We start from the raw sequence: 17,308 nt of genomic DNA, 5'->3' as shown, positions 1-17,308 counted from the left end.
TTACCAAGGAAGATGTAATTAAACAAATAGTTAAACTCAAACCAAACAAATCCCCAGGGCCGGATGAAGTGTTTGCCAGGGTGCTTAAAGAATGCAAAGAGGAGCTTTGCGACCCATGTCTACCATATTTAATAAATCAATAGTCAGGCAGAGTGCCAGAGTTATGGAAAGTTGCTAATGTGATACCAGTTTTTAAGAAAGTAGATAGATCACTTGCGTCAAACTATCGTCCAATTAGTCTAACGTCTATTGTGGGAAAGTTACTCGAATTGATAATTACAATTATAATTCGTCTTGAAAAACATAAATTAATAAATGATAAGAACATAAGAACAAAGGTAACTGCAGAAGGCCTGTTGGCCCATACCAGGCAGCTCCTATTTATAACCACCCAATCCCACTCGTATACATGTCCAACCCATACTTGAAACAATCGAGGGACCCCACCTCCACAATGTTACGCGGCAATTGGTTCCACAAATCAACAACCCTGTTACTGAACCAGTATTTACCCAAGTCTTTCCTAAATCTAAACTTATCCAATTTATACCCATTGTTTCGTGTTCTGTCTTGTGTTGATACTTTTAATACCCTATTAATATCCCCCCTGTTATGTCCATTCATCCACTTGTAAACCTCACCATAATTAAGAAGGGACAGGGAAGAGGAGAGGATGAAAGGTTCGAGGAGGAGACCCCGGGTGTTTGTCAGCACATCGCCCCAAAGGGCATGACAATTGAAATCGCCCAGCACGATCACAGGCTCTGGCAAGGAGTCTAGGTGGTGTTTAAGATCGAGAAGAGAAAGTTGAGGAGGGGGGGGAGATAAATGGAACAAACCGTGTACCATTTACGCACAAAGACACGGGCAGTAGAACAGCGGAGAGGCCAGGTAAAAAGTAAAGGGACAAAGGGAACATCTGACCGAATTAAGAGTTATGGGCCCCAGCAACAGCTGGGGGAGTGGGGGGGGGGAGAAAAGAATAGCCATGGAAGCGACCAGGACGAGCACCAAGCATCGGCTCCTGGAGACAGACACAAAGGGGCGAAAACTGAAATGAGAAGTTGGAGGTCAAGGAAATTGGCGTAAAATCCATGGATGCTCCACTGAAGAATAGACAACAGCATAAAGAGAGAAGATAGCAACAGATCAAAGAAGAAACAAAGGTGAAAAGGGAACACAGCACGTTAAAGAAGCACAGGGTCAGGATCAGGGTCAGCAAAGTCAGGGTTAGGGGGCATGTGTAAACTGAGTAAAGGAGGAGGGAAAGAAGCAGGACAGACCAGAGGTGGACGAGCAGGGTCTGGAGGAGAAGGAAGAGGAGGAGGGGCAGAAAGAGGGGAGAGCACCTCAGCAAGGGCAGTAACAGAGACGGAACCGGGGGCTAAAGAAACCCCACACAGTAGGAACAGGGGGCTCCACCACTGAAGCGGGAGGGGAAGGAACGATAGAATCAGAAATAGGGGGTGAAGAACATAAGAACAAAGGTAACTGCAGAAGGCCTATTGGCCCATACGAGGCAGCTCCTATTCTATAACCACCCAATCCCACTCATATACTTGTCCAACCCGTGCTTGAAACAATCGAGGGACCCCACCTCCACAATGTTACGCGGCAATTGGTTCCACAAATCAACAACCCTGTTACTGAACCAGTATTTACCCAAGTCTTTCCTAAATCTAAACTTATCCAATTTATATCCATTGTTTCGTGTTCTGTCCTGTGTTGATACTTTTAATACCCTATTAATATCCCCCCGGTTATGTCCATTCATCCACTTGTAAACCTCTATCATGTCACCCCTAACTCTTCGCCTTTCCAGTGAATGCAACTTAAGCTTTGTTAATCTTTCTTCATATGAAAGATTTCTAATTTGGGGAATTAGCTTAGTCATCCTACGCTGGACACGTTCAAGTGAATTTATATCCATTCTATAATATGGCGACCAAAACTGAACTGCATAATCTAAATGGGGCCTAACTAGAGCAAGATATAGCTTGAGAACCACACCAGGTGTCTTGTTACTAACGCTGCGATTAATAAATCCAAGTGTCCGATTTGCCTTATTACGAACATTTATGCATTGATCCTTTTGTTTTAAATTCTTACTAATCATAACTCCCAGATCCCTTTCGCAATCCGACTTCGCAATCACAACACCATCTAGCTCGTATCTTGTAACTCTATCATCATTACCTAACCTCAGAACTTTACATTTATCAGCATTAAACTGCATCTGCCAATCCTTTGACCATTTCAAAACCCTATCTAGATCAACTTGAAGTGATAGTGAGTCCTCCTCCGAATTAATTTCCCTACCGATTTTCGTATCATCGGCAAATTTGCAAATGTTGCTACTCAAACCTGAATCTAAATCATTTATATATATTATAAACAACAGAGGTCCCAGGACAGAGCCTTGAGGCACTCCACTTACAACATTTTCCCAGTCTGACTTGATTCCATTTATACTAACTCTCTGTTTCCTTTGGTATAGCCATGCCCTAATCCAGCTTAATATAGCACCCCCAATACCATGAGACTCTATCTTTTTAATCAGTCTTTCATGTGGCACTGTATCAAAAGCTTTGCTAAAGTCAAGGTATACAACATCGCAATCCTTACCACTATCAACTGCCTCAACAATGCTAGAATAAAAAGATAACAAATTTGTTAAACATGAACGGCCATTTATAAAACCATGTTGCGACTCAATTATTAATTTATGTTTTTCAAGATGAAGACGAATTTTATTTGCTATTATAGATTCGAGTAACTTTCCCACAATAGACGTTAGGCTAATTGGTCGATAGTTAGACGCAAGTGATCTATCTCCTTTCTTAAAAACTGGTATCACATTAGCAACTTTCCAAAACTCTGGCACTCTGCCTGACTCTATTGATTTATTAAATATGGTTGACAGTGGGTCACAAAGCTCCTCTTTGCATTCTTTAAGCACCCTGGCAAACACTTCATCCGGCCCTGGGGATTTGTTTGGTTTGAGTTTTACTATTTGTTTAAGAACATCCTCCCTGGTAACTGCTAAACTCGTCAACCTGTTCTCGTCCCCACCCACATAGACTTGTTCGGCTGAAGGCATATTGTTAAGTTCCTCTTTAGTAAATACAGATACAAAATATTTATTAAAAATACTACTCATCTCTTCATCACTATCTGTTATTTGACCTGTCTCAGTTTTTAATGGACCTATCCTTTCCCTAGTCTTAGTACGATATAACTGAAAAAACCCTTTAGGATTTGTCTTTGCTTGCCCTGCTATGCAAACTTCATAGTTTCTTTTTGCTTTCCTTATCTCTTTTTTTAACATTTCTAACCAGTTGTACGAATTCCTGTTCTAAAGTGACCTCCCCATTTTTAATCCTTTTGTACCAAGCTCTCTTTTTACCTATAAGGTTCTTCAAATTCTTTGTTATCCACTTTGGGTCATTAGTATTCGATCTATTCAATTTGTATGGTATACTACGTTCCTGTGCTTTGTTTAGAATATTCTTAAATAAGTTATATATTGAATCCACATCGAAATCCCCATTTAAGTCACCTATCGCTGGGTTCATGTCTCGCTCCAAGACCGGCCCACACCCCATACCCAAGACTTTCCAATCAATTTGACCCAAAAAAATTCTTAGGCTATTAAAATCAGCTTTTCGAAAATCTGGCACTTTAACAGAATTTTCTCCTACTGGTCTATTCCATTCTATGCTAAATCTGATTTCTTTGTGATCACTGCTCCCTAGCTCACTCCCTATTTCGATGTCATTAATTTGCGTTTCCCTGTTAGTTAACACTAAATCTAAAATATTATTTTCCCGTGTTGGTTCCTTAATGTGTTGCGTAAGAAAGCAATCGTCAATTAATTCTAGAAAATCTTCTGCTTCACTATTCCCTGTTTTGTTCAACCAGTTTATTCCGCTAAAATTAAAGTCACCCATGACATAAATACTGTTAGATCTAGATGCTCTAGATATTTCATCCCATAGATGCTTTGCTTCCATTCTGTCTAAATTTGGTGGCCTATATATTACTCCTATTATAATATTATTAGTGTAGTGAAGGACCTGGTGACTCTAGTGGGAGCCCTGAGGACAGAGTTGGACTCTCTGCGGGAGGAGGTGCGTCAGCTTAAAAAACAACGAGAAGTAACGAAGGAGGAGACCAGCAGTAAAGGGACCTCGTCTTGGAGAGTTGCGAAAGACAGGGGCCTTAAGAAGACTTTGATAAAGCCGCCTTCAAACGCCATAGCAACTTCAAATTCATTTGACGTTTTGGAGGACGAGTGCTGTGGAGAGACTGTGGATCGCGCAAAAGGGAAAGCAACGAAGAGAAAGGAAGCGCAGGCCCCTCAGAAAGTAAAGGAAGTACCTAAGCAAACATTAGTTGTGGGAGATTCCCAGATAAGGTATTTGGATAGAACGTTTTGTGCTAGAGATAGGGGGAACAGGTTAAGGGTTTGCTATCCCGGAGCTGGCATTGGTGATATTATAAACAACATGAATGATATTATGGCTGGTAATGGGAACAATCCCATTATTTGCATTAGCGTGGGAGGAAATGATGTTGGTCGAGTCAGGAGTGAGGAACTGATTCAGAGGTATAAAACAGCCATAGAGTTAGTTAGGAGCAAGGGAGGAATCCCGATCATATGTGGCATTCTTCCAAGAAAGGGAGTGGGAAATGAATGGATATCGAGGGCACTTGGTGTCAATTGCCGTCTGGAAAGATATTGCAAATCAAATGCAATATCTTTCATAGACAACTGGGAACACTTCTATGGAAGAAATGAAATGTATGCTCGTGATGGGGTGCATCTATCGAGAGCTGGGGTTGTTGCTGTTGCGAACTCGCTAGAAGAAGTGGTTAGAGGTGTTTGTTTGGGTTTAAACTGTTAGTAGATAGAGGTATGGGAATTGATTTGGAGGAAGGAGGTAATAAAAGTATGTGTTTGTGGGAGAAAGGAATTGGCAAAACGATCAGGGAAAGAGAAGGTCCGCAAAATAACAATTCACTTAGGGTATATTACACTAACAGTAGAAGTCTAAGAAATAAAATTAACGAATTAAATGCTCTTGTCTGCACAGAAAAAATAGATATTATTGCACTTACCGAAACGTGGATGAATGTAGAAAATAGAGAACTATTAGCTGAATATCAAATATATGGATTTAAACTATTTCACACAGATAGATATATTAGACGAGGAGGTGGAGTAGCCATATATGTTAGGGACAATTTGAAATGTAGTCTCAAAGAGGGAATCAAAACAGAGCCACACACAGAAACTATTTGGATTGAATTAAACGAAAAAGCTAATAATATTATAATAGGAGTAATATATAGGCCACCAAATTTAGACAGAATGGAAGCAAAGCATCTATGGGATGAAATATCTAGAGCATCTAGATCTAACAGTATTTATGTCATGGGTGACTTTAATTTTAGCGGAATAAACTGGTTGAACAAAACAGGGAATAGTGAAGCAGAAGATTTTCTTGAATTAATTGACGATTGCTTTCTTACGCAACACATTAAGGAACCAACACGGGAAAATAATATTTTAGATTTAGTGTTAACTAACAGGGAAACGCAAATTAATGACATCGAAATAGGGAGTGAGCTAGGGAGCAGTGATCACAAAGAAATCAGATTTAGCATAGAATGGAATAGACCAGTAGGAGAAAATTCTGTTAAAGTGCCAGATTTTCGAAAAGCTGATTTTAATAGCCTAAGAAATTTTTTGGGTCAAATTGATTGGAAAGGCTTGGGTATGGGGTGTGGGCCGGTCTTGGAGCGAGACATGAACCCAGCGATAGGTGACTTAAATGGGGATTTCGATGTGGATTCAATATATAACTTATTTAAGAATATTCTAAACAAAGCACAGGAACGTAGTATACCATACAAATTGAATAGATCGTATACTAATGACCCAAAGTGGATAACAAAGAATTTGAAGAACCTTATAGGTAAAAAGAGAGCTTGGTACAAAAGGATTAAAAATGGGGAGGTCACTTTAGAACAGGAATTCGTACAACTGGTTAGAAATGTTAAAAAAGAGATAAGGAAAGCAAAAAGAAACTATGAAGTTCGCATAGCAGGGCAAGCAAAGACAAATCCTAAAGGGTTTTTTCAGTTATATCGTACTAAGACTAGGGAAAGGATAGGTCCATTAAAAACTGAGACAGGTCAAATAACAGATAGTGATGAAGAGATGAGTAGTATTTTTAATAAATATTTTGTATCTGTATTTACTAAAGAGGAACTTAACAATATGCCTTCAGCCGAACAAGTCTATGTGGGTGGGGACGAGGACAGGTTGACGAGTTTAGCAGTTACCAGGGAGGATGTTCTTAAACAAATAGTAAAACTCAAACCAAACAAATCCCCAGGGCCGGATGAAGTGTTTGCTAGGGTGCTTAAAGAATGCAAAGAGGAGCTTTGTGACCCACTGTCAACCATATTTAACAAATCAATAGAGTCAGGCAGAGTGCCAGAGTTTTGGAAAGTTGCTAATGTGATACCAGTTTTTAAGAAAGGAGATAGATCACTTGCGTCTAACTATCGACCAATTAGCCTAACGTCTATTGTGGGAAAGTTACTCGAATCTATAATAGCAAATAAAATTCGTCTTCATCTTGAAAAACATAAATTAATAATTGAGTCGCAACATGGTTTTATAAATGGCCGTTCATGTTTAACAAATTTGTTATCTTTTTATTCTAGCATTGTTGAGGCAGTTGATAGTGGTAAGGATTGCGATGTTGTATACCTTGACTTTAGCAAAGCTTTTGATACAGTGCCACATGAAAGACTGATTAAAAAAATAGAGTCTCATGGTATTGGGGGTGCTATATTAAGCTGGATTAGGGCATGGCTATACCAAAGGAAACAGAGAGTTAGTATAAATGGAATCAAGTCAGAGTGGGAAAATGTTGTAAGTGGAGTGCCTCAAGGCTCTGTCCTGGGACCTCTGTTGTTTATAATATATATAAATGATTTAGATTCAGGTTTGAGTAGCAACATTTGCAAATTTGCCGATGATACGAAAATCGGTAGGGAAATTAATTCAGAGGAGGACTCACTATCACTTCAAGTTGATCTAGATAGGGTTTTGAAATGGTCAAAGGATTGGCAGATGCAGTTTAATGCTGATAAATGTAAAGTTCTGAGGTTAGGTAATGATGATAGAGTTACAAGATACGAGCTAGATGGTGTTGTGATTGCGAAGTCGGATTGCGAAAGGGATCTGGGAGTTATGATTAGTAAGAATTTAAAACAAAAGGATCAATGCATAAATGTTCGTAATAAGGCAAATCGGACACTTGGATTTATTAATCGCAGCGTTAGTAACAAGACACCTGGTGTGGTTCTCAAGCTATATCTTGCTCTAGTTAGGCCCCATTTAGATTATGCAGTTCAGTTTTGGTCGCCATATTATAGAATGGATATAAATTCACTTGAACGTGTCCAGCGTAGGATGACTAAGTTAATTCCCCAAATTAGAAATCTTTCATATGAAGAAAGATTAACAAAGCTTAAGTTGCATTCACTGGAAAGGCGAAGAGTTAGGGGTGACATGATAGAGGTTTACAAGTGGATGAATGGACATAACCGGGGGGATATTAATAGGGTATTAAAAGTATCAACACAGGACAGAACACGAAACAATGGATATAAATTGGATAAGTTTAGATTTAGGAAAGACTTGGGTAAATACTGGTTCAGTAACAGGGTTGTTGATTTGTGGAACCAATTGCCGCGTAACATTGTGGAGGTGGGGTCCCTTGATTGTTTCAAGCACGGGTTGGACAAGTATATGAGTGGGATTGGGTGGTTATAGAATAGGAGCTGCCTCGTATGGGCCAATAGGCCTTCTGCAGTTACCTTTGTTCTTATGTTCTTATGTTCTTATTAGCTTTTTCGTTTAATTCAATCCAAATAGTTTCTGTGTGTGGCTCTGTTTTGATTCCCTCTTTGAGACTACATTTCAAATTGTCCCTAACATATATGGCTACTCCACCTCCTCGTCTAATATATCTATCTGTGTGAAATAGTTTAAATCCATATATTTGATATTCAGCTAATAGTTCTCTATTTTCTACATTCATCCACGTTTCGGTAAGTGCAATAATATCTATTTTTTCTGTGCAGACAAGAGCATTTAATTCGTTAATTTTATTTCTTAGACTTCTACTGTTAGTGTAATATACCCTAAGTGAATTGTTATTTTGCGGACCTTCTCTTTCCCTGATCGTTTTGCCAATTCCTTTCTCCCACAAACACATACTTTTATTACCTCCTTCCTCCAAATCAATTCCCATACCTCTATCTACTAACAGTTTAAACCCAAACAAACACCTCTAACCACTTCTTCTAACGAGTTCGCAACAGCAACAACCCCAGCTCTCGATAGATGCACCCCATCACGAGCATACATTTCATTTCTTCCATAGAAGTGTTCCCAGTTGTCTATGAAAGATATTGCATTTGATTTGCAATATCTTTCCAGCCGGCAATTGACACCAAGTGCCCTCGATATCCATTCATTTCCCACTCCCTTTCTTGGAAGAATGCCACATATGATCGGGATTCCTCCCTTGCTCCTAACTAACTCTATGGCTGTTTTATACCTCTGAATCAGTTCCTCACTCCTAACTCGACCAACATCATTTCCTCCCACGCTAATGCAAATAATGGGATTGTTCCCATTACCAGCCATAATATCATAAGCGAAAGAAGAAAGCGAAACCTTCTTACCTACTGGGGAGGAGGAAGGAGAGGAGCTAGGTTTCCGCTTCTGACTCGGAGACAGGTGTCCGAGCAGCAATGTACTGGGCAACAGACTCCAGCGTCTCGGTAGGAGAAGTGCGCGAGTGAACAACACGACCACCAGGAGAGCAATGGACATCGGCCTGCACAATCAGGTGGCGTGGAGAGCCAAGAGATGGAGGAGAATGACGGGAAGGAGGACCAGAGGGAGAGGAGAAAGAAAACACAAGAGACATGACAGACTGGGTAGAAAGAAGGGATACCCTAGACAGAGAACCAGGAGGGGGACCCTCTGGGACAGAACGGAGGGAAATGGGTGGTGGTGGTGGCGGCGTGTCCGGGTCTAAGGCATGGAAATGGTTGTGAGACTGAGGAAGGTGGGAAGGACGAGGAGAGGAAGAGCAAACCACACGAGCATAAGAGACGCCAGCGAAAGAGGGGAGACGATGAACTTGGCGCCGAGCCTCTGGAAATGACAAACGGTCCCGGTGCTTCTAGTTGAGGACAGCCGCCTCAAGTTTGTAACATGTACACGTGCGGGAGAAGGTAGGGTGGGCCTCGCCGCAATTGAGGCAGCGGGCCTCGGGAGAAGTGCACTCCGACTTAGTGCCCCTCGTCTCCACACATGGGACAGAGAGAAACAGGACTAGAAAATTTGAGGGCACCATGCCCAAACCTCCAGCACTTGTTGCAGAGCCGAGGAGATGGAATGTACTCCTGGACAGAGCACCTGGCACCAGCAAGAATGACAGAGGGTGGAAGGGTCCTACCATCAAAGGTAATCTTCACAACCCGAAGGGGCTGACGGCGACGACCACGAGGGGGACGAGTAAACGTGTCCACCTGGAGGACAGAATGACCCTGGGCCTTGAGGATATGCTTTATCCTCGTGGCAGTCTTTCAGATTCCTAACACCGGTCGCAACATGGTGCGGGAGGAGAACAGTGCCCACACTGGCATTCAACTGAGCGTTCTTAGAGACCCGAACAGGGGTCTCGCCAAGGCAGGATAAGGCAGCCAAGCGGGAAGCAGCATCCCGAGGAGCAGCAGCAGCAGCAACGACACGGGTACCAAGACGAGTGGGGTTGAAGGTAACAGAGGCATCCACGGAATCCACAAGATGCCTATGAAGGGAAAAACCGTCAGGAGTTAAATCGAAAGGATGGAGGTCAAAGTACTTAGTCCACGTAGCAGGACCAAACAAAGCATGGTACGAATTAGTATGGGAAGGAAGCATACGAGAGCGGCCGTGGCGGGGACGGCGATGAGAACCTTTAGTGATAGACGGGTCAAAAGGCTCAGTAATCAAAATAAGAGGTGGAGCCGTGCAAGGGGATGAGGCGGTCACCACAGCAGGCTTGGGGCTCGACCCAACCACAGAGGAGGGAGGGGAGCAGGGAGGAAGAGTCCGGTCTGGGCCTAAACCGGGCTCTGTAGTGGGGGCTACAGGTTCCGGTCTTCCAGGACAGTCAGACTCGGGCTTGGTCGCCCACCCCATGAGCCTGGGTGAGAGAAGTCGTGTCATCCATGCAGCAAACAATATAAAAAGTTTGTACCCGGTCTGACATATGTCAGACCAATCCTGGAGTATGCGGCACCAGCATGGAGTCCATATCTAGTCAAGCATAAGACTAAAATGGAAAAGGTTCCAAGGTTTGCCACCAGACTAGTACCCGAGCTGAGAGGTATGGGCTACGAGGAGAGACTACGGGAATTAAACCTCACTTCGTTGGAAGACAGAAGAGTTAGGGGGGACATGATCACCACATTTAAGATCCTCAAGGGAATTGACAGGGTTGATAAAGACAGGCTGTTTAACACAAGGGGCACACGCACTAGGGGACACAGGTGGAAACTGAGTGCCCAAATGAGCCACAGAGATATTAGAAAGAACTTTTTTAGTGTTAGAGTGGTTGACAAATGGAATGCATTAGGAAGTGATGTGGTGGAGGCTGACTCCATACACAGTTTCAAATGTAGATATGATAGAGCCCAGTAGGCTCAGGAACCTGTACACCTGTTGATTGACAGTTGAGAGGCGGGACCAATGAGCCAGAGCTCAACCCCCGCAAGCACAACTAGGTGAGTACAACTAGGTGAGTACAGGTATCATAAGACTTATTGTATGAAGTCACACAAGATGAACATTTCGGTCAATAAAACCAATGAAGAGGAATCATCACAGGCACACCAGCTGGCAGACGACCAACATCCGTAACTCCACAAGGGCCTCCTGGAGCATAACCTCCCGGCTCAGTGGCATCTGAGCCTTCCCATCAGGGGGAGCACCTCGCCCACAACCACCTGCACAACCCGTGCCAAACCAACAGCAGCTGAATTCTGCAAACCAACATGCCCATCGACCTTCCTATATCCTATACAATGCCTCAAACCCCACATGGGCACAGTAGAGCATCCCATCCGTACCTACCATTGAGTAGGAGTAAACCAGACAAACACGGACCCTTACCTCGCCTTCTACCCCCTCCGCCCCCTTAAGCAGGATCTGTAGAAACCGCCATACACCCTCTTATAACGTGCCTGCACTTGCACCCCCTTCAACATTATCACTCGACCCATTTAATTGAGCTTTACACGGATATCTCGCAATGTGTATCCAATCTACTATTTATGAGCAAATGCAGATGAATCAATGCATCCTGTGGTACTTTGAGGCCAAACATCTCGGCCACCCGCCTCGTCTTCATATATGGAAAACATTCTCGATTCCTCCTTACATCAATCTCATCACTTCATCATAAAGAAAATTACCCATATACCCGAAGTCATCGAGCCACATCCTCACATTTCAACAAACTACAGTTCAGTTACAACCGCCCCTCCCCCGACTGAACTTCACTCCAAACCACCACTTCAGCTACAATCATGCAATTGTTAGAGAAGCTACGACATTGAGACACAAGTCAGTACCACCATGCAACCAATGAACGTAGTTTATGCAGCCGGGAACTGGCATCCCTGAACCCAGAACAATTCAATATCTTGACAGGAGCACAAGAGAGAGGTTCTTCCTCGACTGCTACAGTCCAACACAGCATGCACACACTAAAACTTAACCGCATCCCTGAGACCTTAACACTATTATCATGCCTCATTAAGACCATAACATAACTGGAGAAAAACTCTCCCCTTCTATACACCTGGTAAACCCTGGAGGCGCACAGAACTTAACTTGGTAACTCGTCAAAGATCCGCAAGACACACCTGAGCACAACTGTGACCCACACCATCCGGCTCCTTGTGTAAAACACGAACCGGAGCCAATTTTTCAGTGAGTCCAGGTGCCACCTTTCAACAGCCTTTGTGATTAAACAATACCTGATGTTGTGATTTTCAACTCGATTTCTTCGATTGCTTAATCCCAGAGGCTTTTAACAGCCGTTGGGATTAAACAATACTGTGTGATTAAACAATACCCGATAACAGTCCACTAAAGGTGATCTGCGCCGCCCTCTGCACTTTGTGCTTCTGCACAAACACCACATCAGTCTTATGTCGGCTTTCGTTGCCATGATATCATAATTGTTTCGTCTGAAAACACGGCCCATTCACATTGAGAATGGCAAAAGACAAAATAGGAAACGTTTTAACTCAAAAGGATTGAGACTAAAGTCTTTAACTATCACCCACCTCGCTAACCACTTCCCAAGGTGGGTACACATATCTCGCCCCCCCCCCCTGGGCAGGGGGGGCCCCAAGAGGTTCCAATCTTCCACCACTGACATGATGAGCGTCACGACCTACAGAACCACTAGCAGCTCACGTCCGAGGTAAGCGCAACATCTACACCACATCCAGCTATTACCTGCAGGTCAAGAACATCGTCCACGATGTTTACACCACACCCCACCCTCTGCATCCGTACAGATGCAGAGGGTGGGGTGTGTACCTGTACACAAACTCGACTGGACTTTGACTCGAGTTCGAAGATTGTCACGAGCACTAGCCGACGGCGACCCCACTCGTGCTACGAACTATGAACAGGGATGCGACCCACTGGAGTAGGTGGGATTGGAATACCCGCCAATACCCACTGCACAATCAAATCACTCTCACTGGCGTCACAAGGCTCCACTGCTCTACCTTTAGGACGCATCACCTCACATGGTATTCACCCCACACATCACGTCATCGACCACACCCTCATTTGCTGGTTATCGGAGGAACCACAGCTTTCACCCTCCACACCACCCAGAAGCAATGGGGCTGCTACACCAGGAACACGCACATGCACAGGAACCCAGCCAGGAATGCCATCACTACCTGCTGCATCACTGTTGACGCTGGAGCCCAATACACTAATATCATTGGTACTTCTCTAGGGAGGAAGGGAAGAAATTTTCTCCATAAATGTTCCCCCTGTCCACAGGCCCCTCACGGCAAGCAGCGGCATGTTTATTCTGGAATTTCAACTTATAGCATGTACATGGTTGCCCAGCCTAAATAAAGTGTAGGCTGTAACCTGTCTACCAGCTTGAAAGAGGAAATATTTCTCACCAACTACACAAGGATGGTTTTAGTACCATTTAATAAAACCCTGGCTAGTCCAGAAGTAAACTTGCTTTCCTGTGCACCAACAACTTGACCACATAGACAGAATTACCTCTTTAGCCATCTCGAAAGCCGCATCCTGTACCAACACGAGAACTTTTGCTAACATAATAGATCTTCACCTCGTCCTGCTCATGAGGTAGAGGGAACATCTGGTCCTCGTACATGGTCATAAACAATACAAAAACGTCGCTCAATTTAATTTTAAGCGCTACCCAGCCAGACATTACCCATTGTACTCCAAGCAGGTTTTGTGAACATTTGTGCAGCACATCCTCTAAATGTCGATCCCACAACAACAACATAATTCACTTGATTAGTGAACTCCAGGCCAGCAAACTCGGACCAACTTCATGGAGAAGAGTAAGCACTAGTGATGGAACGGCTGGACCCCGACCCCTGAAGGGAACAGCGGCGAGGAGAGACAAAGCAAGGACAACCAATCCATGCAGTCAATCGCCAAATCAGGAGAGCGATTATTCACATCCACAGTTATGGCTGGCTGGTCGCTCAGGTATTGGTCCCCAGTTGACTACCAAGGCGTGGAGTCGGTGGTTGGGTGTCAGTTCTGTGGCCGGTGTGGTACCCCTCTGTACAGATTTCCTTTACGATGGGGTAGTTAAGACGTATCTGAAACAGACATCTTTGACTAGACTAAAATTTTCAACGTCACATGACCAACCAACGCTTGGTATCGTGCTGGTGGAGGTGGTCCTTGTGAAGTTGACTGATCTAGTAGGAGTGCAGCTAGTTAAAGACCGACGTATGTTGAAATTTATTCAGCTAGATATGTTCCGGAAGTTCCTTGAGTGGTGTGAGGGTTGCTCTTTCCGTATGTCATAGTGCTGGCACAGTACGAGTGGTAAACTTGTGACCATTTTTGTGTCAGTGAATGGTGTACTATTTGAAATAACAGATGGGCTGTAGACCAGGATGTTTGGGTAGTTCGTGAAGGTGTTAAACGTGAGGTGGAATAAAGTTTCGGCGGGCTAATGTAAGGGAATGCTTGCTGGCACCTGGACGCTGACAAAGTCCCAGATGCAGGATATACCATCTTCGTTTTCTCTGATGAGGTTTATGGTCCGATGTATGTATTCAGGTCAGCCCTGTACCTGTTATCTGTGTGGTCTGCAGGGGTTACCTGGTGGCAGCTTGCTTAGTGAAGGTGGCTGAACATGTCAATATATTCAGGGAGGGTGATTTTTCTGCTTCTCCGAACCCAGCGGAATTCTGCAGAAGTATTGGCTGGTGGTGGTCCACCTCCAAGCTTGCTAGACGCCTGTCTGCATCTATGTCCCTGAGGCTTGCGAGGAGCCGGTGGAGTGTCCTGTGCAACTGGGAGCAGTCAAATGGCCAGTGTATGAGGCTTCATCTGCCGGGCTGTGTGTGGTGCAGACTATGCCAGTGAAGATTCACAGTGTACTGCCTCCTGTGGTGGAAGTACCAGCTCCCCAAGAGGCGTCCACATCTGCTTTGGAGAGCGGTTCTAGTTCACTTGCTCCACTTGTGGGGTCTCTGGACGTGGGGGTTTCCCCCCTCATCTCGGAGGCTTCTCCAGCTGCTACTCCAATAGAGGGTGTGCGTGCCTCTCGACTCGCTTGCAGGACCTTCCGCGTCCAACTGAGCTGGTCACTCAGCAGAAACACCGGAAGGGCACTGACAGGTCATGGTGCCTTGGTTGTAAGGACACAATGGAGATAAAGGGTGGGGTCAATGAGGCGGTAGTTGTCGAGGAGCGGGAGCAGGGTGATGGTGGGCATCTGGTATTGATGGGAAATCCCCGTTGTCAGACATCCCTGATCATCCGAAAGTAGTTTCCATTAGGGTTGATCAGATATTTGTGGACCTGCTGCCGCGAGCTGGTGGGTGTAAAAAAAAAAAATTGTGTGGGGAGGGTCAGGGTGGCGTCTCCTCTTGGTTTTTTTTCCTTGAGTATTTTATTATTTGTACGGCTTTCTGACACTACCGTAATCTGGTACGCTTCGTTACTGGGATACCTTTTGGGCCTTTGTATTATATGCATTTTTTCTCTGTTAATGTTTTCCTGTTTTAATATTATTATTCCTTGCGTTGTTTTCACCTTGTATGCTGTTTCTCATATTGTTATGCTCGGTACTTGTTCCTCGTGTATGTGCTTAGTTTTGCTCTCCCCGTCTTCGCTTTGTTACTGGGTACTATAGTGTGAATTGTCCAGGTAGTTATAGGTATCCCGTGTTGTGTGTTATGATCCATTTGGTATATTGTCCTTGTGTGGTTGTGCATTTTACATTATCCATAGAGCAATGTTTTGATATCGCTGAGTATTATATTGTTGTAGTGGTGTATTTTAGTTTTTCTTCTGTCTTTACTTGTATTTGTGTCATTGCTTTTGTGTGCATGGAGTTGTACCCTGGTGAGTGTCTGTGTATTGCACTGGTGATGTATATTTCTGTACTGTTGTGTTTGTATTGGTTTCGTGTATTTTCTTATTATTGTGGTGTGTTGTTGTTGGTGATGCATCCTGAGGTGTTACACTGTTATGGTGCTTCAGTACCTTGCCTTTGAATTGCATTCATGTCGTTTTATAATAGACAAGAAAAAACCACCACATCCTCACTTAGAGGCAGTTATCACCGGACCCACATAATGATCTTTGGAGATGTGAGGATGGTGCATGTTAAGTGGGAATATATCACATGCTTCTGACTTGCCTGGTACACTTATCAGCTACATGCCAACTTTCTAATGGTTTAATTGTTACGGGTAGTTGTCTGTCACAAGAGCTCGGGGGCATGTGGTGCAACAGGTATATATAAAATGTTTATGTACTTGCAATTTGTTTACAAACATACTTTAAAAGGGTGAATTGTTGTTTCAGGTGTGAGGGAATCTGGGTCATGTCCACCGTCCCTTCATCATTGCCAGTGCTGGTGAAGCAGCTCCTGACGCAGCACGCGAGACGACTGGTCGTCTACACTGTCCCTTCATCATTGCCAGTGCTGGTGAAGCAGGTCCTGACGCAGCACGAGGGACTATTGGTCATGTCCTCCGTACTTACAGCTGTTATTTACTAAAAAGACTCGATTTAACAAGAAAACCTTGCGTAATAATTTCATTACGTATTTGTGAAGAACATTAAGATTGAAAAGTTAACGTGAAGTGAAGACTAGGCAAACGTGAACATAAAAGGCGGGTCGTACTTGATGTGACAACAATGACTTTGCTTCACATTTCTTTCGTACCCTCTCACTCCTCCCTCCGCCACTCAAAAAAAAAAAAAAAAAAAAAAAAAAAAAAAAAAAAAAATAATAGGCACTGGTGTATCATTAAATCAAAACTAGACTGTATGTATCTGGGGGGGGGGAGGGAAAATAGAATGACAACGCATGAGATTGTAGTGAGACGTATTAGAAGTTCTTCTAATGTAAATATGTGGACGATTTTGTTGTCGGCTGTTGAATTTGTGTGGTACTGTTATGATCAGGGAGATAAAACTCCCATATTAATATCTTAACGGAGTAACTTACAGCATCACTGGAACACATAACTGGCCACATATCATTCAAGGTTCTAGGGGAGTAAAAGGCTAGCAACAAATATTCCAGTTTACTGGCATTAAGAACCTTCTGTCATATTCACAGAAAACGGTACCATCCATTTGTATGTGCTGCGGCTCAAACGCCAGCAGAGGAAGGTAAACAGTAGAGCGTACAGGACGCCCGCCAAGCTTGGTAGCTAATAGTTATGTAATCGTTTATAAGTATTAAAGTCAGTAACCAAGCAATGGCTTTATATCAACCAAGACTTCCTCAGCAACACACACCACACTGGCGACGAGGATGAACTGTGAACGCAGGTATTTGTTCAGCTTAAAACACAAGGAAGAAGCATGCTGCCCGGAGGAGGAGAAGCTGTCTGTGAGCACCATACCCGATGCTGTGTGCCAACCGATGCTGTGTGCCAACCGATGCTG

The 17,308-nt window shown here is 43.7% G+C and overlaps 1 long non-coding RNA gene across 1 annotated transcript in view; it reads left to right on the top strand.

The window, feature by feature from the left end:
* LOC138369143 (uncharacterized) overlaps nt 1-16,866 on the top strand; it is a 132,968-nt gene extending 116,102 nt beyond the window's left edge. The window contains exon 2 of the long non-coding RNA XR_011229766.1: nt 16,214-16,866. This is a non-coding gene — a long non-coding RNA (uncharacterized lncRNA). The remainder of the gene's footprint in view (nt 1-16,213) is intronic.
* The last annotated feature ends 442 nt before the right edge of the window (nt 16,867-17,308 follow it).

The sequence above is a fragment of the Procambarus clarkii genome, chromosome 27, assembly GCF_040958095.1.
Source record: "Procambarus clarkii isolate CNS0578487 chromosome 27, FALCON_Pclarkii_2.0, whole genome shotgun sequence".
Lineage (NCBI taxonomy): Eukaryota > Metazoa > Arthropoda > Malacostraca > Decapoda > Cambaridae > Procambarus > Procambarus clarkii.
The sequence above is the reverse complement of the archived record's forward strand: the minus strand, read 5'-3'. Positions and strand labels throughout refer to the sequence as shown.